This window comes from Mustela nigripes, chromosome 12 (genome assembly GCF_022355385.1).
Source record: "Mustela nigripes isolate SB6536 chromosome 12, MUSNIG.SB6536, whole genome shotgun sequence".
Lineage (NCBI taxonomy): Eukaryota > Metazoa > Chordata > Mammalia > Carnivora > Mustelidae > Mustela > Mustela nigripes.
In genome coordinates this window covers 159608171-159631997 of record NC_081568.1, presented here as the reverse complement: position 1 = coordinate 159631997, position 23827 = coordinate 159608171, and the positions used below count along the sequence as shown (strand labels likewise).

The following is a 23827-nucleotide window of genomic DNA, read 5'->3' as shown; positions in this document are numbered from 1 at the left end:
GAGGCGGCAACCAGAGGGGTGCTGTGAGGCAGCAGGGGCTATGGGGGGAGCAGCGGGGAAGCAATGTCACTGGGTCACAGTCACGGTGGCATTGGGGAGGTGCAGTGGGGGGTATCGGTGTTGGCAGGGCACAGTGGGTCAGCAGCAGAGTGGGGGGAGTAAAGCAGGACAGTACTGCAGTGGGGGTTAATGGTGGGGGCGGGCAGGACCAGCAGGGTGGCGGTCTCATGGTAGCGGGACAAGGCAGCAGCAGCAGGGCAGCCAAGGAAGGGGAAGTTGCCATGTAATCACTGGCAGCAGCATCAGGCCAGCGGGTGGTGGGGCAGGGACGAGGGCAGGGTCAGTGTGGCAATAAGGGGAGACGTGGAGAGTAGTTGGGGAGGGCTGCAGTGGCGATGGGGGGATGTGCATCAGGACAGCAAGACCCTGGGGTGCGGTAGCTGTGGGGGGCGGGGTGTGGCAGCGAGAGTCAAGGGCAACTCCGTGGGGCAATGGGGCCATTACAGCATGGGGTAGTAAGTGAGGCCTCTGGGCTGCCCTATGGTTGGGGGGTGGGACCCATGGGGGAGGTAGCAGGGGTCACAAGAGGCAGGTGAGGGGACAGCCAGGCGGTCGTGGCACAGGGAGCAGTGGAGGGCCCGTGGTGTGGGTGCTGTGTGACAGCCAAGTGGGGCAGCCCTGCAGTGACTGTCGGGGGTGGGTGGAATCTATACAGCAGCAACCGGGAGTGGGGGTGGGACCAGCCCAGAGGTAGCGGCTCTGCAGCAATAGCAGCAGGGTGGGCGTGGTGGGCAGACCCAGAGTGCAGGTCATGGCCGCGGGGCAGCAGCAGTTAGGAGGGCTTGGTGGGCGGGCTCAGAGTGCACGTCAAGGGGGCGGGGCAGCAGCAGTTAGGAGGGCGTGTTGGGCGGGCTCAGAGTGGACGTCATGGGGGCGGGGCAGCAGCAGTTAGGCCAGCATGGTGTGCGGGCCCACAGCGCACATCAAAGGGGCTGGGCTGCAACGGTTATTAGGGCATGGTGGGCGGGCCCACTGTGCACATCATGGGGGCGGGGCAGCAGCAGTTAGGAGGGCGCGGTGGGCGGGTTCAGAGTGCACGTCAACAGGGTGGGGCAGCAGTAGTTAGGCGAGCGTGGTGGGCGGGATCATCCTGCATGTCAAGGAGGCGGGGAGCCGAAGCTCGGCAGAGACGGGGGCAGAGGGCAGCCACAGAGCCACGGCAGCTAAGGTAAGGCGGGCAGTGTGAGGGGTACAGCAGGGTGGCAGGGGTGCATGTGGTGGTAGCAATGTGAGCTCTGAGGGGAGGGGAACAAATATTCAGGGTGGAAGTATTGTGGTAATACACCTGGCAGCGTGGAGGCAATGGAGAGGGGGAGGGGGAAGCCGTTAGGCAGTCGTGGCCTGTGGGGGGAGGCGGGACCAGCCTGGAGTCAGCGGGACGTCAAGGTCGTGGCACGGTGGGTGGGGCTGCATGGGCCTGAGCAGTTGGCAGCCAGGAGATAACACTGAGGAAGGGGGACGGGATCACAGGGGAGGGAGCAGGAGTCATCAGAGGCAGGGATGGGGGCAGGCAGTAGTAGCACTGGGAGGAGTGGGAGCTGTGTGGCACCTGTGGAGGATAGGCGGAATCTAGGCGGCGGCAGAGGCGGTGAGAGGGTGGGAGCAGCCACAGGCAGCAGTGCAGCAGCAGTTAGGATGGCGTGGTGGCGTGCCCCTGGTTCACGTCAAGGGGTCGGGCAAACAGCAGCAGGGAGGGCGTGGTTGGGTGGGGCCATCCTGCACGTCAATTGGGTGGGGCGGCAACAATTAGGCAGATGTGGTGGGCGGGCGCATTGTGTACGTCAAGGGGGTGGGGCAGCAGCAGCGGGGTGGGTGTGGTGGGCGGGGCCATCGCGAGGGTCAAGGGGGCGGGGCAACATTAGTTAGGAGGGTGTTGGTGGGCGGGTCCGTGGTCACGTCAAGGGGGCAGGGCATCAAACTTAGGAGGATGTGGTGGGCGGGCCCATAGTACAGGTCAAAGAGGTGGGGCAGCAACAGTTAGGAGGGCGTGGTTGGCGGGCTCATCGTTCACGTCAAAGGGGTTTGGGGTAAGAGTAGTTAGGAGGGCTGGGTGTGCTGGTCCATCATACATATCAAAGGGATGGGCAGCATCAGTGGGACAGGCGTGGGGGGCGGGCCCATAGTGCAAGTCATGGGGGTGGGGTAGCAGCAGTGGGGCGAGCGGGGAGGGCAGGCCCTTTGTTCACGTCAAGGGGGCGGGGCACCGAAGCACAGTAGAGGCTGGGACATAGGGCAACAGTGGAGCGGTGGCAGCAGTAGTAAAGAGGGTTGTGTGTGTGTGGGGGTACAGCAGGGTGGTAAGGGTACATGTGGGGGGCAGCAAGATGATGGCAGCATGAGGGGGGCAGGAGGGCGGGCATGCGAAGCAGTAATACCGGTGGCCACAGTGAGGCAATGGAGCAGGGCGAGGGGGAAGAAGATACTTGGTCGTGGTAGGTGGAGGGGAGGGACCAGCTTGGTATCAGCGGGGCATCAGTGTCATGGTCTGGTGGGCAAGGCTGCCCAGCTCCATGGGGGCAAGGAGGTGGCAGAGAGGGTAGAACACTCAGGGGGCGGGGCCAGCGGGGGAGGGAGTGGTGGTGTCACCAGGCAGCACTGGAAAAGGGAGGGGAAGCTTCTTGAGGTAAGGGGAAGCTATGTAACACCCGAGTGGGGCAGCCGTGTGGCACATGTGGGGGGATGGAATATAGGCGGCAGGGCAGTGTAGGGAGTGTGGGACCAGCCCTGAGGAGCAACACAACGACAGCTTGGCTGGCTTACTGGGCCTGCTCATAGTGCATGCCAACAATGTGGGGCAGTGAAGCACAGCAGAGGCCATGGGCACAGGACAGAGGTAGTGCAGCAGTAAGGGGGCCTGCGGGGGGCACAGCAGGGTGGCAGGGGTGCATTTTTGGGGGGCAGCAAGCTGGTAGCAGTCCGGCATGTGGTGGACCTGCTGGGCAGCCACACACTAGGCAGACAGGAGGCATTGGAGTGGGGGAGGGGAGTAGCTAGGCGGTAGTGTCGCTTGGGCCTGGGCAGGACTAGCTGGGTATAAGCGGGACACCAATATCATGGTGTGGTAGGTCAGGCAGCGAGCAAAGGCCTGGCTTTGGTGGGCTTGGTGCATGTTTACAGGGCGGCACCACTGATAGCCTAAGCAGCGGGGACCCAGGATAGCAGCGGAGAGGACATGGTGGTTGTAAGTGGGGGCGCTGTGGACGGGGGTGCAGCGTGGTGGGAGCACTCATGTTGTGGGGGAAGCCTGGTGGTTCCAGTGCGGGGAAGGTGGAGTAGGACTCAAGGGGTGGCAGCAGTGTGTCAACAGGGGTAGGAATTGGGAAGGCTCCAGAGTGGGGGGCAGGGTTGCACTAGGTAGTAGCTGCAGGGAGGGGTGGCTGGAACAGCATGGGGGCAGCGTGGCAGGTGGGGCAGGCATGCAAGTCAAAGGGCAGGGCTGCATAGGGCTGAGCTAAAAAGACCAGCAGCAAGGGGACACAGGGCAACAGCAGGACATAGGGCAAGAGTGGGACACAGGGCGGCAGCTGATCAGAAGCAGGGTGGCGGTAAAGGGGCAATGACAGTGAAGGAAGGGAATTGGTAGTGGGGGTATGGGGCACCCGACAGGGTAGAGGTGCAGGGAGAGCACAGAGGGATGGTAGCAGCAATGTGGTGGGGCAGCAGGACACTAATGAGCATGGTGGTGGGCTGGGTGGGACAGCATGGCTGCACAGGTGCATGTGGGGTGGCAGGCGGGTGCTGGCGTGGGGAGAAGGGGGGAATGCAACCAACGGGGAGGCAGTGGCACAGCAACTGTACAGGAAGGGCATGAAGGGCGGGATAGGGCCTTAATGCATGTCAGTGTGGACTGGACAGTGAAGGTCAGCAGTGGCCTGGGGCACAGGGCAGTAGCTTAGCAACAGTAGCGGTGGTAATGTGGACAGAATGAGGGGTGTGCTGCGGACGGCAGGGTCACGAGGCGGGGGCACCCAGGAAGTAGCAGCATTGGGAGAAGGCTGGGATGAGTGGGGCGGTAGCAGTAGGTCAACGAGGAGGGAATCTGGAGGTACTGGAGCAGGGATGGGGGGACAACGGGTGGTAGCATTTCGGGGGTGTTTGGTGAGACCAGCAGGGCAAGGGCATAAGGTTAATATCTGTGTGGGCAGGGCAGGAGCTCTTCATAGCTGCAGCAGCAAGGGGACAGTATGCAGTGAAGAAATGGCAGTGTGGGGTAGTGAGACAGCCGTGACTTAAGGAAGTGCAGTTGGGTGGCAGCAGATAGGAGGCGAAGTGGGGAGAGATTGGCCTGGATGTGGTTGGGAGGGACCAGCGGGGCAGCAGCTGCCTGGCAATGGCATGGCATGGCTTGGGGGCAGGGCGGGGTGGTGGAGATGGGCAGGAGCAGCAGGGTGACTATGGTAGCAGTGGTGGTGGTGTTGGAAACACAGGCACCTGAGTGGTAGAAGCACTGGAGAGTGCCGCAGCAAGGTGGCAGTGTCCTGGGGTGCACAAGGGAGTGGTATGGGCACTGGGGGTGACAGAGCAGGGCATCAGTTGCAAGCACAGGGCAGCAGGGCAGCTATGGAGAGGGTTAGCTGTTATGGGACAAAGGGGCACTGCTGTGGCGTAGCAGGGTGGAGGGTGGCAGTGCTGGTCGCAGCGGCCTGTCAGCAGTGGGGTGTGGAGGGGACAGCGGTGGGGGTGTGGGGCATAGCAGGGTGGCAGTGGGGGGATGGCACAGTGGGGGGGCTGGGGGACTGGGGGGGGGGACCAGCCAGGCAGCAGAAACACAGAGGGGGGGGGGCAGTGATTTGGTAGCAGCACTATAAAATGCTTGTTCTGCATATTTTGAGATGGTCCTATGATGCTGATCTTTCATTTTGTGAATGCGGCACATTAGTATGATTTGTGTGATGATATTTATGTCTATGTTCTATATTAGTCTGACATTTTCTTGGGGACACAATGGGAGGTTTCAATAAGGGCCATTCTGGCATCATAAAATGAGGTGGAGAGCATTCCTTCCTCTTGTTTTTCTGGAAGTTTGAGAAGGATTGGTATTCATTTTTTTTCTGTGGATGATTCATAGAATTCACTGGTGAAACCATGGGGTCCTGGACTTTTGCTTGTTGGAAATTTTTGGTTTCTTATTTAATCTCCCTACAGGTCATTAGTTTGTTCAGAATTTCTGTTTCTTCAGGATTCAGTCTTGGCAGGTTGTATGTTTCTGGGAATGTGTCCTTTTTCTTTTGGATTATCCAGCTTGTTGGGGTGTAATTGTTCATAGAGCTTTCTTATGAGCCTTTGCATATTTATAGTATCAGGGAACATCTCTTTCATTTCTGATGATGAGTCCTCTTTCTTTTTTGTTAGCTTGAGTCTGGCTGAGACTCTGTCAGCTTTGTTCTTTTCAAAAAACCAGATCTTTTTTTATCTGTTCTTTTTATTTTATTTTTTTTTCTTTTTATCTTTCTGTTGACTTTTTAGTCTGTATTTCACTTATTTCAGTTCTGATATGTTCCTTCCTTTGTTCTACTAACTTTGGATTTCAATCGTTCTTTTTATGTTTCCTTGAGGTATCAATTAGGTTGTTTATTAAAGATGTTTCTTGTTTCTTGAGTTAGGCCTGTATCACTATAAACTTCCTTCTTAGAACCACTTTTTTTTTTTTTTTAAAGTTAGCTCTAAGGGGTTCCTGTGTGGCTCATTCTGTTAGGCATTGGACATTGGCTCAGGTCATGAATTTAGGGTCCTGGAATTGAGCACTGCCTCAGCTCTCTGTTCAGCACGGGGAACCACTTTTTCCCTCTTCTACTGCCTGCTGCTCCTTACACTTTGCTCAGTCTCTTCTCTCTCTCCCTCTGTGTCAAATAAATAAATGGCATCTTCAAAAAAATAAAGATATCTCTATGCCCAGCGTAGGGTTGAAACACAAAACCACAAGATCAAGAGTCACAGCACTCCACTGACTAATCGGGTGCCCCATTTTAGAACCCGTTTTACTGCATTCCATAACTTTTGTTTGATTGTATTATTTTTTCATTTGCCTCAAAGTATTTCTGTGATCCTATTTCAGTTTGCCCATGAATTCAATTGGTTGTTCAGTAGCATGTTGCTCAGTCTCTGTGTTTATGAATTTCCAGTTTTCTTCTTGTAATTGATTTCTAGTTCTATACCACTGTGTTTGGAAAAGATGGTCGATTTGGTTTCACTCATTATTTGGGAAAATCTTAGGCTTCTGGAGTTTATTGACTTGTCTTGTGGCCTCACATATGACCTATGGTGAAGAATGATCAACGTTCACTTGAGAGGAGTGCATTGCATGTGCTGCTTTTGGACGGAGGGTTCTGTGTGTATCTGTCAAGTCCATCTAAGTAATGGGTTTTCTGAGGCTGATGTTTCCTTTGTTTTCTTCTGTCTGGATGGCATATCATTGAGAGAACTGTGAGGTATTAAATTTCCCTATGGTATTAGTGCATATTGCTTCTCTTAGGTCTGTTTATATATGCTCTACATATTTAGTTGCTTCACTGCTGTGGGGGTAAGTATTTATAAATATTGCTTGCATCGTCTTACTGCATTGATTCCCTTATCAGTTTCTACTGCCCTTCATTGGCTCTTTTTACAGTGTCTGGATTTTTTCTTTTCTTCCTCCATTGGACTGAAAAATCAGAAGATCATCTGTTAGCTCTGCAGTCATGAGCAAAGCACAGCCCTGCTCTAAATCTGGTTTTTTTTATTTTCCTGTATAAATAAACACAGTAAATTCTTCTCCCAGGACCATATCCTGACTCCAATAAGAAAGCATGTATAAGAGTGCTTTGTAAATTAGGAGATACTGCCCAATTATGAAAATGGTTATGCAACCACCAAATGTTCAAGATAAGATTTTTAAAGACATATTTATTTATTGTAGAGACAGAAACAGATTGCATGCGCAAGCATGTGCTAGATAGGGGAGGGTCAGAGGGGGAGAGGGAATCCTCCAGCAGTGTACCCGCTGTGTGGAGCCTGGTGTGGGGCTCTCTCCCAGAAGTTGGGAACTTGATTTGAGTCCAAATCAAGAGTCAGATGCTTAGGGAGGGGGGTTGGGATAAAGGGGTAGGGTTATGGACATTTGGGAGGGTATGTGCCTTGGTGAGTGCTGTGAAGTGTGTGAACCTGGCGATTCACAGACCTGTACCCCTGGGGATACAAATATAAGTTTATAAAAAAAGAGTCAGCTGCTTAACTGACTGTGCCACCCAGGTACCCCCAGAATAAGATATTTAAAAACATTTTTGAGGGCTTACTGTCATAAGTATTATTCTAAGTGACCTCTATTTCATTCAAATCTAAAACCCATTATTAAATTAAAAATAGAAGCCGTTCTAAAAGCAAATATTCATAATATCCGCAGAGGTGGAGAAACAGGCAGAAAAAAGGTTAAGTAGGGGCACCGCGGTGGTTCAGTTGTTGAAGCTTGCCTTTGGCTCAGGACATAATCCCAGGTTCCTGGGATCAAACCCCAGTTCAGACTCCCTGCTCAGTGGGGAGTCTTGTTCTCCATCTCCCTCTGTCCCTCCCCCTGAGTATGTCCCCCCCTCTGTCTTTCAAATAAATAATTAAATTAAAAAGGCAAGTTTCTTTCTCAGTGTCATGATAAATATTAGAACTAGATACAGTCCTGAGTGTGTGACCCTGAAGAATGTGTTCTTTCATTTGTACATTTACCAAGAAACACCTAGCCCTCAAAATACCCTAGATTAAATTAGTTTCCCCTTTCTACATACATTGTGTATGGGAAGATATGACAATTCCAGGACCCTGGCTGGGGGGGTTGGTGGAGTGTGTGACTCTTGATCTCCAGGTTATGAGTTTGAGTCATGTTGGGGGTACAGATTACTTAATTGAAAAAAAAAAAAAAGATGCTATATTTGGGTTTGTTTTCTTTTTTCCTTTTGACACCTTCACCCATTTCTCCCACCTCCCAATTTCAAACTTCTGCCAGCCTACATCTGTTCTGTCTGTGAGCTCAAATTTTTGTTTTTGTTTTGTTTGTTTTAAAGTTCTACATGTAAGTGATCTCTAGTATTTGTCTCTCTGTCTGGCCTGTTTTACTTAGCATAATGCCTTCACGGACCACCATGTTGTAAATCAAAATATTTCATCCTTTATTATGGATGAGTAGGATTCCACTGTGTTTACCCCCACAATTTCTTTATTCATTCAGCCATTGATGGCATTTAGGTTGGTTCTTTATTTTCACTGTTGTAAATAATCCTGCAGTGTACACAGGGGTGAATATACCTTTGTGAATGAGTGTTTTCATTCCCTTCAGATAAATACCCAGAAAGGGAATTGGTGGATCCTTTGGTTGCTCTATTTCTCATTTTTTAAGGAACATCTGTAATGTTTTCTGTAGTGACTGCACCCATATATACTCCCCGTAATGGTGCACTAGAGTTTTCCTCTACTCCACATCTTTACCAAAACTTGCTATTTCTTCTGTTTATGATAATGGCTCTTCTGACAGGTGTGAAGTAGGGCCTCATTCTGGTTTGATTTGCATTTCTCTGATGATTAATGTTGAGCATCTTTTCATGTTCCTGTAGACCATCTGTATGTTTTCTTTAGGAAAATGTCTATTTGGAACTTCTCCTGATATGCTAGATAACTTGTGGGGTTTTTGTTGTTTTGGGTGCTTTTGTGGGTTTTGCTTTGTTTTGTTGTTGAGTTGCATGAGTTCTTTATATTTTGAATATTACCCCCTTACCGGGTATATAATTTACAAATGTATTACCTTAGGTTACCGTTTTATTTTGTTGATGGTTTCCTTTGTTGTTTGGAGGTTTTATAGTTAGATGTAGGGCCACACTTTGCTTCTTTGTTTATTTTTCCCTTGGTATCTGCTTAAAAGCACCACTACCAAGACCTCTTACCAAGGACCTTTCCAAACCCTGTGTTTTCTGCTACAGGTTTTATAGTTCCAGGACTTATATTCAATCGTTTGACATATTTTGAGTTAATTTTTGTGTATGATGTAAGAGAATGGTGCAGTTTTGTTCTTTTGCATGTGGCTCTCCAGGGTTCCCAGCACCATTGATGACAGAGAGTGTTTTTCCCCCTTGTTTATTCTTAGCTCCTTTGTCAAAAAGTCCTGGACCATAGGTGTGTGTGTTTACTTCTGGGCTCTCTCCTATCTTCTGGTGATGTGTGTGTCTGTTGTTATGACAATGCTAGATTGTTTAGATTACTCTACCTTTGTCATTAGTCTGAAATGAGCAAGCACGATGCCTTTAGTGTGGTTCTTCTTTCTCTAGATTGCTCTGATATTCAGTCTTTTGTGGCATCATACAAATTTTTAGAATCTTTCTTCTCTTTCTGTGAAAAATGTCCTTAGAATTTTGACAAGAATTGCAATGAAACTGTAGATGGCTTAGAGAAGTATGGACATTTTACCATTACTAATTTTTCTCACCCGTGAATATGCGGTGTCTCTTGGTTTATGTGTGTTGCCTTCAGTTTCTTTCCTTCCTGTCTTGTCGTTTTCATCATACAGGATTTTACCTCTTGGTGAAGTATATTCCTGGGTGTTTCATTCTTTTTCATATAACTTCAGGTGAGATGATCTTCCTAATTTATTATCTGATGATTTGTTATTAGCATATTGAAACACAGCATATTTTGGGGTACTGATATTGTATCCTGCCCCTTTACTGAATTTAGTCATAGTTTGAACAATTTTTCACTGGCTTTTTTGAGGTTTTCCTTATATTCTATATCATCTGAAATTAGTGACCATTTTACTTCTTTCTTTCCAGTTTTGATGCCTTCTGATTACCTTCTTGCATAATTGTTCTGCCTTGGATTTTCAATATTGTGTTCAGCAAAAGTGGCAAGGAAATATCGGCAATGTTCCTAAGTTAGGCGATCTTAGAGGAAATAGAAACAGCTAAAACTTTTCACTATCAGATGTGATGTAATCTGTGTGGTTGTCATATATGGCCTTTTTATATAAAAGATTTTATTTATTTATTTGATATATATAGAGAGAGATCACAAGTAGGCAGAGAGGCAGAGAGAGGAGGAAGCAGGCTTCCTGCTGAGCAGAGAGCCTGATGCAGGTCTCAATCCAGGACCCTGGGATAATGACCTGAGCTTAAGACAGAGGCTTTAACCCACTGAGCCACCCAGGCACCCCATATATGGTCTTTTTGGTTTTGAGATATGTTCCTGGTCTACACACACTATTGAGAATTTTGATTGCAAATGGTTATTAAAGTATGTCAAATGCTTCCCTGCATCTCAAGATAATCACATCATTTTTATTCTTTATTTTCTTAATGTGCTGTATCACTTTGATCTATGTGCAACTGTAAAGCATGATTGCATTCCTGAAAGATCCCACTTGATCATAGTATATGATTTTCTCAGCATATTGGTGAACTTGAGTTGCTAGTATTTTGTTGAACATTTTTGCTTCTATGGTCACCAGGGATATTGGACTGTAAGACTCTTTCCTGGGGGATCCTCATTTATTTTTGCATTAGGGTTATGTTGGCCTCAGCAAATGAGTTTAGAAACTTTCTCTTCCAGTTTTTGGAAAAGTGGGCAAATGACTGCTATGAATCCTTCCCTGAATGGTAAAGAAATGCATCTGGTTCTGGAACTTGTTTTTTTGGGGGGAGGTTTTAAATTGTTGATATGAAGAGTACTGGTGTTTTATGTAAGTATTGAACACTAAAGATGAAACTGTTTCCACATATTGGTGGTGGGATGGATGAAGGTGAACGAGAGTCATGGGGTCCCAGCACTCAGAGGCTCCATCTGCCACTGCGGCTGTGACATTCCTCTCAGATGCTGGCAGAGCAGGAAGGACGTGGTGGAAACACGGCAGAGTGGTGGTGGTAGGGTGGTGGGAATGTGGTGTCTGAGGGGGTGATGAGACTGATGTGTGGCCCTCCTGTCCCACCCACAGGGTATCAGAATATCTACTGCTGGCCAACAGCAACACCAGCACTTTCACCACAGTGGAGATGGGTGCCATGTTGAGGCAATTCACAGCCACTTTGCTGGACCCAGTGTCAGCGTACATCTTCAGACTGATGACCAAGATGAGGCAGGGCTGAGGAACTCCTAGAGGCCACTATCATCACCACTGAGAAGTGAGGTAAGGCCAGAGGCCCAGGTGCACTGTCCTGGTGACACGGGGAGGACAGCTAGGCCCAACTGGGAGCCACAAACTTGCTGGGTCCACAGCTTCCTGGGGCAGAGCTTGCAGGGTAGTGTGTCTACACAGCCCGATATTTACCAGATTGGCAGGAATGTCCCTGGAGAGGAGGTTGTAGAACTTAGTCAGGGTGGATCTGAGTCACCATGTTGGAGGGAGGCTCCCTGAAGCCAGGTTCTTTTTCTCTGATGTTCAAAACGACATGACCAGCTGAGCCAGGGGTTCCAAAACACCTTTTCTACCAAGCAATCATAGGAAGATATGTCTTCATGGATGCTGCTTCTGTTCCAACCACTGTTGAGGTGCTTTTATTGTTCATTGTCTTGGTTTCTCCTCTCCAAATCCTGGGGTACAAAGTGCTGTGACGCCCACTTCTATGGAAGGTGTGAGGCACAGACAGATTCATTCGACAGGGAAAGAGCTGTTTTAGCAGTGATGTAAACACCCTCCACAGACTCTGGGCTCCCTGTTTCCACAGCAATCTGCTTTGGATTCCCATATCAGTGAGCCCCTGATATGTCCTCCAGCCTCATTTTGGGATTTGCCTCAGTGGTTTCCCTTCCCAGGGCCACCCCAACTATGCTAGGCCCTTTTTTATGCCACCGACCTTGGAGGGACCACAGAGGTTCCAGGTTAGGTCAATGTCAGGACAGGACAGGGGCGATCTGGAATGCAGATCAGCCACTGAAACCCCACTCTGGGGCTTCCAGGAGCCTGGGTGGCTTTCAGGGAGGCATGATGCCTGCCAGTTTCTGTGCTACAAACAGCCCACTTTCATAGTTCCCTTAGAGTTCTGGCTTCCAAATGTGAGGCACAGGGACTGCATCCCTGTTCTCTGCACATCCAGGGAGCAGGCTGTGCTTTGGTCCTGCTGAGGTCACACAGTAACCCATGGGTAGAAGCTTGACTGGGCCTATCCCAGGAGTTGTGTTTAGGGGAACATATGGCTCATTAACATCCTGTGCTCTTGAATGGAGAGCCCCATCCATGCCCCAGAGATATCTCCATGGACTTTGGAGCAAAATCAAAACAATAAAATGAAATGTTCCAAGATATATTTGGGCCCATTTACCTGCAGAGGTACTCTTGGTCTGTGGCTTGCTCATCAGTGTCAGAGCAGGGCTCTTACTGGAGCACAGGTAGGCTGACAACCAGGCCTACTGCAGGGTATCTTGCAATGTTGCTGCCCCAGGAGAAACACATTTGCTCACTACTCATGTTGTTTGTTCTGTTGTGCTGAATCCTCCTCTGACCCCCCTGCATACCATGAGAGGCTGAGTGATATGCAATGCCTGGATGTAGAATATGTTGGCTTCCCTGGGCACCTGGGTGGCTCAGTGGGTTGGGCCTCTGCTTTTGGCTCGGGTCGTGATCTCAGGGTCCTGGGATCGAGTCCCGTGTTGGGCTCTCTGCTCAGCGGGGAGCCCACTTCCCCCTCTCTCTCTCTGCCTACCTCTCTGCCTACTTGTGATCTGTGTCTATCAAATAAATAAATAAACTTTTAAGAATATGTTGGCTTCCCTATACATCTGTGCCTAAGTGTTATTCGCCTGGTGGGGAGGGGGCTGGGAGCAGGTATTTGGGTCTGACGTGCCTTGCTTCAGATGTGCCCTCTAAGGTTGAGCAGGAAGGCAGGGGCTGCAGTCCTATCTGGCACTTGGGTCCACATTGGTCAACATGGTGGTTGGGTTGAGGGGAGCACAGGGCCAGCAAGCCAGAGTCTGTGGCCCCTCAACTGCCTGTTGATGGCCTGCAACCAGGGCCTGGGGCACCAGAGCAGAGCCAGAGTTGCAAGGCCTAGGCAGATGCTCATAGGAAAGGACTGGAGGCAGGGAAGGAGGTGGGCAGGCCCAGGCAGTCGCATCAGCCAGCCAGATCACAGGGGGCCTGAAATCCGGCTCTGTTCTCTGACACATTGGATGGTTGGCATGTCTCATGGCAAAAAGCACACAGCGGGAATTCTGCCATCACCAGAACCCTGAAGTATAAGGTGTGGTATGGAGCACAGTCAGGCACCTGGGTACAGTGTGTGTGTCTCCTAATCCAGTCTCCTTTTGAGTGCCTAGGTCAGCACTTAGGCGTTGGTTGGAGGGAATGCTGCCACGTGGCTGGGGTGGGTGGTGGGGTTATAGACCAAAATATCCTGCTAAGTGCTAAGGCTCAGGCTCTGGGCAAGGGGATTCTTGGAAGCTCCACAGAACAAGAAATTTATCTGCATGTCCCTGCAGCTCTGCTCCCCCTGCACAAACCTTGGATGGGCGCAAGGAGGGAGAAAGGGTGAGAAGGAGTATATTTGCTCCTTCCACCCCTATGCAGGTTACCATCTTTCAAAGAGATCCATCAAGGACATGGAACACAGAGGCTGAGTGGCCTGGTGGACACCAGGAGAGGATGTGCTGTGCAACCGGGGAAGAAAGGGCTACACCTGCATGACCATGGTAGATCCAAAGTGGGCACTGAACAGTTTTGTGGGCCTCAGGCAACATGGTGGGCTGCAGGGTTTCACCGTCATCCAGGAAGCCTCCATGAACACTGTTGCAAATCCTTTACAACCCCTCTGGTTTTCTCCTTGGGAGAAAATTCTAGAAGCAGAACCCTTATCTCAGAAGACATGAGTGTGTTCGGCTTGGAGATATGGAAACTCATGGACACGCCATGCTATAGGGACCAGGATGCAGGTCTTGTGGTCTCTCTACCTCCATGCTATGTCTTGCCTTCAATGTTTGGTGAAAATATATCTCATTAAGCGTGTGTCCACAGGCCTTTCATTACTACTCTACCACTAAATGCCTATGACTTTACATGGTGATGTGTCTCATGGGGTCTTAGTGTCTGATCATGAAAATCCTCAAATTCAATGGGGTACAGATTTGCAGAACTCATGGAAAAGCTGCATTCAAGCCAAACAAGAATTACTAAGGGTGGGGGGGACAGAGTGAGTTGAGGAAGATAAGATGAGTCTACCTTTGTGACTCTTGTTTGAAACATTGCTGGTTATTTAATGTTTCTTCTTCCATAATGAGGGATAGTGCCCATGTATCTGTATATGTATCCATGTATCTGTATTTCTGTATCTGAAAGTATCCATGGTCTACAGAAATGTGATGAAATATTTCTGTGTGAGCAAATGGGAGCATTTAACTTCTCTCCCTCCCTGAGTCCTCCATCATTCAGAAGCTCTCAGGGAGAATTCTCTCTTCCAAGGTACATAGGATTATTGGCGTAGGTTCAGTCAGCACAAGTGCCTTTTTCTTGTAACAGGACACTGCTGGAAACATTGGTTATTTTACCGAGGGATTGAGCTAAATGTCCAATTTGAGAGTAACGTTTATAGAGTCAGATAATGACCAGACAATTTTCAGGAATTAAGGGTGGATTTGTGGAGCCCCTTTGCAATAGCAGCTTCACACCTCAATGACACAGTGCCCAGGAGCCTTGCCAGATGAGTAGGGAAAGTTACTTGTTGGCAGGTATAGGAACCTCAGGATATTTGGGGGACCTCGAGAAGAGGAATCAACCCCAATCGACAGGTATTGCGGTCAAGTCTGATGGGAGCATCGCACTTGGCTTTGGCTTGGACACTACTGAAATTTCACTCTAGATATTCCTCATGAAAAGTTCCAGCACAGCAGGGTTTCAAAATCTTTATGAAATGGTCCCTCACTATGCCTGCCAGGCTTATTTAGAATAGATGCTAATAAACCAAGTGTGCTTGTGGCTGCCTTCTTTCATCTAAGAAACCATCTCAAATCCGTTGAACTGATATCCATCAGCCACGTGGACTGGCACCCACTGTCACCACCCCCAGGCATTTCTTTGCCTCACAATGGGTCCCGTGAAGCTCTGATTCTATTTAGTTTGCAATCAGGTTTGGAGGCTGGCAGTGTTTTCTTATTGGGAAAATCCTATCAGAACTATACCCCAAATTGTCCCAGAATCCTCTAGAAGCTAGTTGCTGGAGGGCTGGCCCTTGGGTCATATTGGGTGGTGATTAGTTGTTTGTTTGTTCTTTCTTTCTTTCTTTTTTTTTTTTTTTTTTTTTTGAGTTCCAGGGTCCATGAGAGGCATGTCTTAAAAAGGAAATACCAGAGGCTCATTTCAGCCAAATGGAGTTGTGAAAAGAGAAAGAAAGACTAACAGAGTCACTCACATAGAGTAGAAAAGACATTGAGAAGGTAGAGTATGTGCACATCTCCTATGGGTGTTCTGTGTTATTTAAGTTACAGGGTAGATTAATGAGAACACATGTCAAAGGTGAAAAAAGATTTAAGGAGAAGTAAGGGACCCTAGGACGGTCATGCAAAATGCAGTTGAAATAGGGTTTCTGCAGATCTTCAGTTCAGGTTCTCAGAGCAGCAGGAACTTTACTTAGACTCTCGTCACTAGTTGCAAATGGTGATTGACCTCTGGGCCATCTCTTGGCCTACATCCTCCTGCTTGGGACTGGCATAGATATCATGGAACTCCTGGTAGCCAATTTACCATGCATGTATTATTTGAAGGTCTGCCAGAAGCAATGCTAATTCTTTCACAGATTTCAGGATCTTGTGGTTTTGGTCTCTTTGCTCTTGGGCTCTCTGCTGGAAGGGAGGAACATGATTTCAGTTTTGTAAGACATTATGTCTTCCCGAGTATGGGTCCTGACACCTCAGCTCTCTGCTCTCTCTGCTTTTACAGGTGGTGCTTCGAGGCTAAGGTGACTTGGCCTCCTTGGCAACATCCAATGTGTCTGGCCTCTGTCTCTTCAGTGCAGATTCAAGTGCAACATGTACAGGAGTGTGACCCCTGTCGTCTCCATGGTGTATGGCATGTAAGCAGTAAGTTGTCCTGGTTCTGAAACTTCTGCCTGGGTTGAGGTTCATGGCGTGACGTGGGTGCCTCTTTTGCTGGCTTCTGTCTTTCTTCCAGAGGGAAAGATAACCTTTTCTTTTTGATTAAATTGGAGATGTACGCTTAACTAGAATATCTAGAGTTTGTTGCTTGGGGAAAATTACTTAGTGGCACATATGGAGAAGGTTCTGCAAGTCCCTGCCCCAAACAAAACATCTGAACTACAGTTTGCTTCTGTTAGCAGAATCCTGAGTTATTGCAGGGTTGTCTTATAAATAGACATTCTCTCCAAAATAGTGTTTTCTGTCAACACATTCTTTTTAGGGCCAGTAAACTGAGTAAAGAATATCGGGCATCTTTACAAATGGATCTCTGAGTGGACGAGCCTTTTTTTTTTTTTTTTTTTTTTTTTTCTTTAGAAGGGGAGGAACGAGAGAGAGAGAGAAACACTGGGCAGGTGCCACACGCTTTGCAGAGCATGACACAGGGCTCGATCTCACAATCCTGGGATCATAATCTCAGCCAAAATCAAGAGGATCAGTAAGAAGGTCACTCACATAGAGTAGAAAGGACATGAGGAGGTAGAGTGTTTGCACAGCTTCTGTAGGAATTCCATATCACTGAAGACTCAGGGTAGATGAATGAGAACATATTTCTGATATGAAGATTCTAGGAGAAGTAAGTATTGCTAAGATGGTCATGTGAAATGCAGTTGTAATAGGGTTTCTGCAAGTCTTCTGTTTGGTTCTGGGAGCAGCAGGAAGTTTATTTAGTCTCTTGCCAATAGTTGGTGATTGTCGTCTGGGTCACCTCTTGTCCTACATGCTCCTCCTTTAGTCTGGCATTGACATCGTGGAACTTCTGGTAGCCAAGTTTGGAAGGGGAGGTATGGAGGGAGAGAGAGACCTTAACCCATTCTCCACCTGTGGTGCAGAGCATGATACATGTCAGAGGCTCGATCTGACAACCCTGATATCAGGACTTGAGCAAAAATCAAGTGTCCCTTTAATAAAAGAACCATACAGGCATTCCTGGATGTGCTTTGTGTTTATGGAAGGGAGCATACGTATCCCCTCCTGTTCTCAATCTAAATCAGGGACTGTTTCCATATCGGCAGTGATCTTACACCTTCTCAGGCCAAGAGATAAGGAGCTATTCTTGGTGGTGGAGAAAAGCAGTTGGCTACCAGATTCTCATAGAGGGGGAGGAAGCCCTCACTGCCTCAATATGAACAGTAGAGTTTAATTCCTGTCCTGATACACACAATTCTTCAAAAATAGCACCGTTGTAAAAGATGAAATTAATTTGCAAGTCCCTGGGTGGCACAGTTGGTTAAGCATCTGCCTTTGGATGAGGTCAGGATCCCTGGATCCTGGAGGATCAGACCCTACATTGGGCACCCTTCTCAATGTGAAGCCTGGTTTCTCTCCCTCTTCTCTGCTGCCCAACTCGGACTGTTCTTGCTCCCTCTCCAGCTCTTTCACTCTCAAGTAATGAAATTAGAAATATTTCTAAGCATGTAGTTAATTTATGAATCCTTTCCAATTTATGAAGACAATATTAGTAGAATTAAGGACACATGAGAGGTAGATCACAAACCATGTGTTTGTTGAGTCTTTTTGCCATTCATCCTTGCAATCTACATACGTTGATAGATTAATGTTTTCGTGAACATATGTCAATCACCTTTTGCTCTAATATTCTAAGTTAACCCTTCAATTGATGTTCTCATTGATCCCAGTCAGTGTATATATGTGTCAAATTTCCTACCAAGAGACAGTACCAGTGTCAGTTGCTAGTAAAGGAAAAGTCCCCCGTTCTTAATTGGCACAGTGTGCATGGTTGTGAGACCCCTCCATTTCAGTGATACTGGCCTTTATGCAAGTACTGATGGATGGGAGCAGATTTTCTTTATTTCTAGCTATTGGTTACTGCAATATTGCATTCAGCATCCCTCAGAATGTGATGCAGTTGTATGTGTTTGTAGTGAAAAATTGTCAGTGTCTAAGTTTGTATCTCATTTTCACCCTAAGAAATCCCTTTGGAGGTATTTACCGAGTGATTTTCTGATGTGAGTGTCTGGGTAAGAATTTCCCCCCATTTTATTGGGATCAGTGTTTTTTCAGTGTGAGGGTGTCTTTGTTGGCTAAGGAAGAAGGGACACCTGAGAACATTCCTTTCCTCATCTCTCCAAGAGTATTTTCTTCTGTGTGAGTCCTCCCAGGTCCTTCACGTGTTGGCTCCATGAAGAATGGAATTCCCACATGGATTTCATCAGCATTCAGCAGCAGCAACGATTCAGGGTGTCCCCGGAGGTCCCTGCACCTTTTCTCCTTAATGAGGGATGACCCGCTCTCTGAGATGGTAGCAGGAGCTCAGGCCTGAGCCCCAGATGAATCTTCCACGAAGACACAGCGCTAGTGGCTCTCCATGTGTGAATTCTCTGGTGTTGAGAAAGTGACCACATCTGAGAGAAGGCTCTGCCACAGTGATTAGAGACACACGGTTTGTACTCTCTAATTTTTGTGGTGGGGAGAAAGGTGGGCACTCTAGGTACAGACAGGACACCAGTAATGACAGACACAGGTTGCCCTGCTCTGAGTTGTCAGGTGTCTCCAAATGTGAGAGCTGTATCTCTAACAGCTCTTCCATGTTGACCACATTTGTCGGGGTTCCCACTGCTGTGGATCCTCAGATGCTGGCTAAGGGTATGTCTGTACTAAATGCTTTCCCTTGAAGATAGATTCAACCAGTTTCTGTCTGTGACAATGTGCCCATGTCCTCGAAGGGATGCATGTTGCTGTGGGCTCTGGTACAACAATGCCACCACATAGCTTCTAACCCATGTGAGGTCATGGGGAAGAATAGGAACAGAGCTCTCTGAATTAAGGGTCTCCCACCCTTGTTACATCGCTAAGGTGCCTCTCCTGTGATTTTGCTGTGTGCAGAGGTGAGCCCTGGCCTAGAATTGTTTCCCCCATGTGTATCATGTCTACTTTCCTCAGAAGGGTGAGTTCTCTCGTGTCTCCTGAGGTTAGAGTCGCAACCAAATCCTCTCCCACACTGGGGAGATGTGTGTGGTGTAATCCAGGATGAACGAGTTCTGATGTCATTTGAACTGGGGACACATGGCTGAAGTTTCTTCCATATTATCTGTAAATACAAGGTTTCTCTTCCCAGGACAAAACACACATGGAATGAGGTAAGGTATGTGAGAAACCTCCCTCAAGTGCCCCAGCATTGGCCAGTTTCCTGTGCAGGGTGAACCCTCTGCTAATGCCAAAACAGGGGGTGCTGTGGAAGTACTGATCACTCATGTTCCTCCCTTCCTGACTCAACATACAAATTCCAGTCCCTTCCTTCAGGGATTGTCTCTGCATCAACCTCTGTATGCCACTTGTAGTTGGGTGCCATGTTACTTTCCAGAATTCAGATAGATCTTTCTACATGGTAGCCTCATATCCATGTGAACTGCTGATTAAATTTTAGATGTTTGAGTTTCAAACTATATCGTTGCATCGTGTTCAAGACAGTGACTTTTATAGGCACTGAGGCAATGTTTTGACCTGAGGTGCATTTCAGGCCAGAAATAAAACTATTCATATTTCTGTGCTATACTGGGTTCATGATGGGAGGCTGACTCTGTCTATGATGGGGTCGGGGTAGTCAGGCAAAAGGGAGGTTTTGCAAGAACGTTGCAGTAGGGCAGAGGACACACATGATACAGGAGGCTTTGCTATTGTCAAATTAAGGTAGTTTTTCCTTCTAGGAAGGCATTAATAGAAAGATGGTTGGGAGCTTCCTGGAGGAATGTTACTTTCCTCCTCTCACAAGTCCTTCTCAAGGGACTGCAGGTTTGAATAGAAATTCCGTTTTATTGACATTTCCTTCTGCCTCAGCCTTCCTCAATGTGATGAAAGGGAGGGGGATGTCAGGGATTCAGGAAACAGAGTTATGGGTCTCTGGATGGTAGCTAGCCTCTTGTTAATAAAGCCTCTTCCTTGAGAATCATGAGGACTTTTATAAACTGAGGGAGACTCTGGTCTTGCAAGGTTTTGATCTCTATTTGTGGAGAATCTGTTTTTTCCTTTCCTTATTTTAGGGCAGTGAGAGCACCTGAGGACTGTCACTCATATCACATGTTTGGGGTGGGGGCTTTGTTGTGTGTCAGCTCCTGCTTGGTGCTCAGCTGGCTTTCTCCTCCCTCCTCGTGTGCCCCTGAACAGTTTAGACCCTTCTGTCATTAAGGTTGTTGAAGGAGGATGGTCTCATCTTCTGTAACTTCTTCCTGCTGAATAGGGACATAGAGCTCTCCCTACCTGTGGGTTATTCCTGGTCAGTTTGGGGGTCTCTCTGTGTCAGAGTTGTGAAATGAAGAGGCCGCTGCATGCAGGGGAGGTTTAGATTGGATCCTGTTGAGTGGAAAGGACCATCTATCCTTTGGAAGTTACTGCAGTGAGTGTTCCTGGAACCACCTGCAGAGACGGCCGAGATGGATGGGGAACAACACAACAGGGTTAGAAGAAGAAAGAGAATGAAAATCCCCATGAAGAGTCCTTTGATAGTGGGTGAGAATGATCCTCCAGGCCAAGAGTTGAGCCAGTACTTAAGGAGAGGGATCCTTGGAAGTGCAGATTTGAGCAGTGGTATCTGTTAGGAACCCATAAATCTCTTTGTGGTAGTGGGTAATGTAAACAACATCATTTTGTCTTTAGATTGGCACAAGCTCCACCTTGTGCAGAAGCTACAACATCTAAAGTCTTTGTAGAACTGCTTCATGCATTGGGATCATTCCCTTATTTCATTGAGAAATCCTATGGAAGCTGACATGTACAGCCTTGAACTGTGTACTCTGTAAGGACTTCCCCATGCCACACAACATCCTCCAGTCCCAAAGAGGAGCAAAGATGGATATTAGGTAACCATGTCAATGAAACAGAGCACACGTGCAACGTTGCTTGAAATGGGGAAGGTTGGCTGGGTCGATGATGGTTTTCATAATAAGTCCATGCACCTGGACTCACCCCAAGTATCCAGTGGCATATGGAGCTTGGGGAATCCATGGGCACAGGTTAGAGCTTCAAGGCCATTTGCCTCAGCTATGGGCGCTTATCTAATCCTGAGTTTCCTTGAACTGCAGTCAGGCTTTCAAGGGCTCCTGGGTTTTGGAGGGCCACTCTTGGGATGGATGTACAATCATTTCAGGCCCATGATGAGTTGGCGGGTTACGGCTTGGGAAGAAGAGCCTTTTCTGTCAATTGCTTCATGGGCATAGAGGACAAAGAAGGTCTGTTGGAGTCAGGATAAATACTTGTAAGATTTTTGCCAATTACAGCCAACTGGTGGGCAGTAGGATCTCTGATTTGGTGGCAGACATGTTTGCTGACAGGCTTTGGCCTCAGCAGTCTGAGTTCGATTGATGACAGCATACCTGGTTTTTCGTAGCCCCTTTCCATGAAACTGTTGCCATTACTAAAGCACCTGTCCTCTGCATTTTCATGGGGGCATCTTAAGTCTGGTCAACTTAAGAACTTTTCAAAAGTTAGGAGCCATAGGTGTAGAGTGGTCGGGTCCAGGCCTAAGGGTGGCTGGGTTTAAAGTTGGGCTGGTTTCCAGCGTCAGTTCAGGCATATCTCGAAACGTAAGCTGGTACATGATGAATCAGCCTCCTGTCATCGTTTGGTGGCCTTTATTCTCTGTGATGCTCTGGAGTTGATGTCAACTCCTTAGAGTCAGGGGCCATCCCCGTGTGAATCAGGAGGTTCATTTTCTCAGGAGGGCAGTTGGATGCTTAGCTAAGGCGTTTGTTTGCCATTGTACTAGATCAGTAGTATCAGGAGGGAAGAAACCATTCCAGGAAGCCCTTTTTATTTTGGGGTCTCGTATGAATATCCTTGTTAGTAGTAGTCTCCAGTGAGTGGGAGAAAACTCTCTGGCAGATTAGGGCCTTCCCAAGTGCACCCTCCACTCCAGTTACAGGGACAGCTGGGTCCTTCATTGTCTCCATATGTCCCCAGAGAACCCTGTGGAGTGGTGTATGTTCTCTGGCTTTGAAGGAATGAGTTCCTCATCTCAGCCTCATCCAATTGGTCAAGGTGCTAGTTGAGTTATACAGTCGTGGTGGAATCAACCGCATGTTCCAGTTGTTGAATTAGACCTGAGTTCATGGGGTCCTGGTATCCCCACAGAATAAGAAGCAAGGGGATTGCCTGTCCCTGAGGTAATGTGGAAATGTTTCTGAAGATGACCTCAAATTGTCTTGCTTAGGTAAGCAACACATATGGAAAGGCCACCAGAGTTAGATTTGAACGTCCACATAGGTGGGTTTTTGAAGTCTATGCTTCCTCTTCAAAAGAATGTTCCTTTCCAGAGACAGCCAGCTCAGGGCTCATGTCCTTGGAAAGCAAGTCCTGCTTTAACCCACGTGGTGCAATTATTGACTTAAGCTTAGCAAGCCTAGTGATTAATGATGGTGATTACTTAGACTCTGCATCACTGGGACTTTTTTGAGGAATCTCTGATCATTGTATCTCCAGGCCAGCACCCAAGGGAAGGCTTGCCATCAGATATGCATGTGATACCTGTGGATTTGGGCACATTCCTCTTCCTGAGGTGTCCGATATATCCAAGGTTCGTACACCTGCCAGAGAGTGATATTCTTTAAGCTCCTGGTGAGGCATTGAGGAAGTCTGTAAGCAAGGGGTCAGGCCAACATTCCCAAGGGGTTTGATGGCTGTAAGTTTTCCGAAAGTCGGCTTTAGTTCCTTAAAGCCCTTTGGTCCCATCTGAGTCTCTGTCTAGCTCTCTCCATAGGACAGCCCTGTCCAAGCCTTGGTCAAATCACCCATGTTTCCAATGATGCCCCGTTACAAGGAGAAGAGATTCTTCTTGAACATGGGGAGATAGATTAGGGTTGCTGTGGGAGAAGAAATCGTTCCTGAGACCTTTGGACTTGGAGGCCTCAGGTAGAGCAAAACGTGCAATACTTCAACGTGCTTTCTAAGGAATGTTGGCCATTGCTGCTATGAACATTGGGGTACAGATGGCCGTTCTTTTCACTACATCTGTATCTTTGGGGTAAATACCTTGTAATGCAATTGTAGGGTCATAGGGAAGCTCTATTTTTAATTTCTTAAGGAATATCCACACTGTTCTCCAAATTGGCTGCACCAGCTTGCATTCCCACCAAAGGAATGTTGGATCCCATTTCTGTACACCCTAGGTGTCTAGCATTGCTGACCTTGAAGCTCATGTTTTCCCCGAGGTGCAGCCTGGTGCTTGGTGTCTCAGTTCCTCTGCTGTGGTGTCTGGCTGATCCAGGTGGAGCTCAGTTTAGGGACAGCTTCTCCTCCCTACACCTGTTGCTGCTGCAGAACACACAGACTGAGTGTTGAGCCCAGCATTGGTCATGGTCCTGTGTGTGAAAGCGACAGGGTGGTTCAGGGGTGGCACCCTGGGGGAATACAGCTGGGGTGGCTGCTGCCCCTCACGTCAATTTCATGGTGGTCAAGGGGCCCTGGAAATCACGCTTCTTCCTGCATCTGTCATGCTCTGCATGGTTGATAGGGACTGGAGGGGTCAGTGGGAGGACGAGCAGTCCCTGCAGCAGATCGGGGAAATGACGGGAAGACTGCTGTTCCACCCAGTCCCAAGGAGGCCCAGTCTCACTTTACAATGGACTGTTGTAGGCCTAAATAATTGCTTCCTGTTCCAAGTGTCAATCATCAGCAGGGCTTGGGCAGCCAA

At 48.2% G+C, this 23827-nt stretch overlaps 1 long non-coding RNA gene across 4 annotated transcripts in view; it reads left to right on the top strand.

The window, feature by feature from the left end:
- The first annotated feature begins 1140 nt into the window (after positions 1–1140).
- LOC132028110 (uncharacterized) overlaps positions 1141–23827 on the top strand; it is an 82490-nt gene continuing 59803 nt past the window's right edge. For 3 of the 4 annotated variants that reach the window (XR_009407347.1, XR_009407349.1, XR_009407348.1), the window contains exons 1-3: positions 1141–1228; positions 11000–11191; positions 15929–16068. This is a non-coding gene — a long non-coding RNA (uncharacterized LOC132028110). The remainder of the gene's footprint in view (positions 1229–10999; positions 11192–15928; positions 16069–23827) is intronic. The other variant, XR_009407350.1, reaches the window with a different exon arrangement.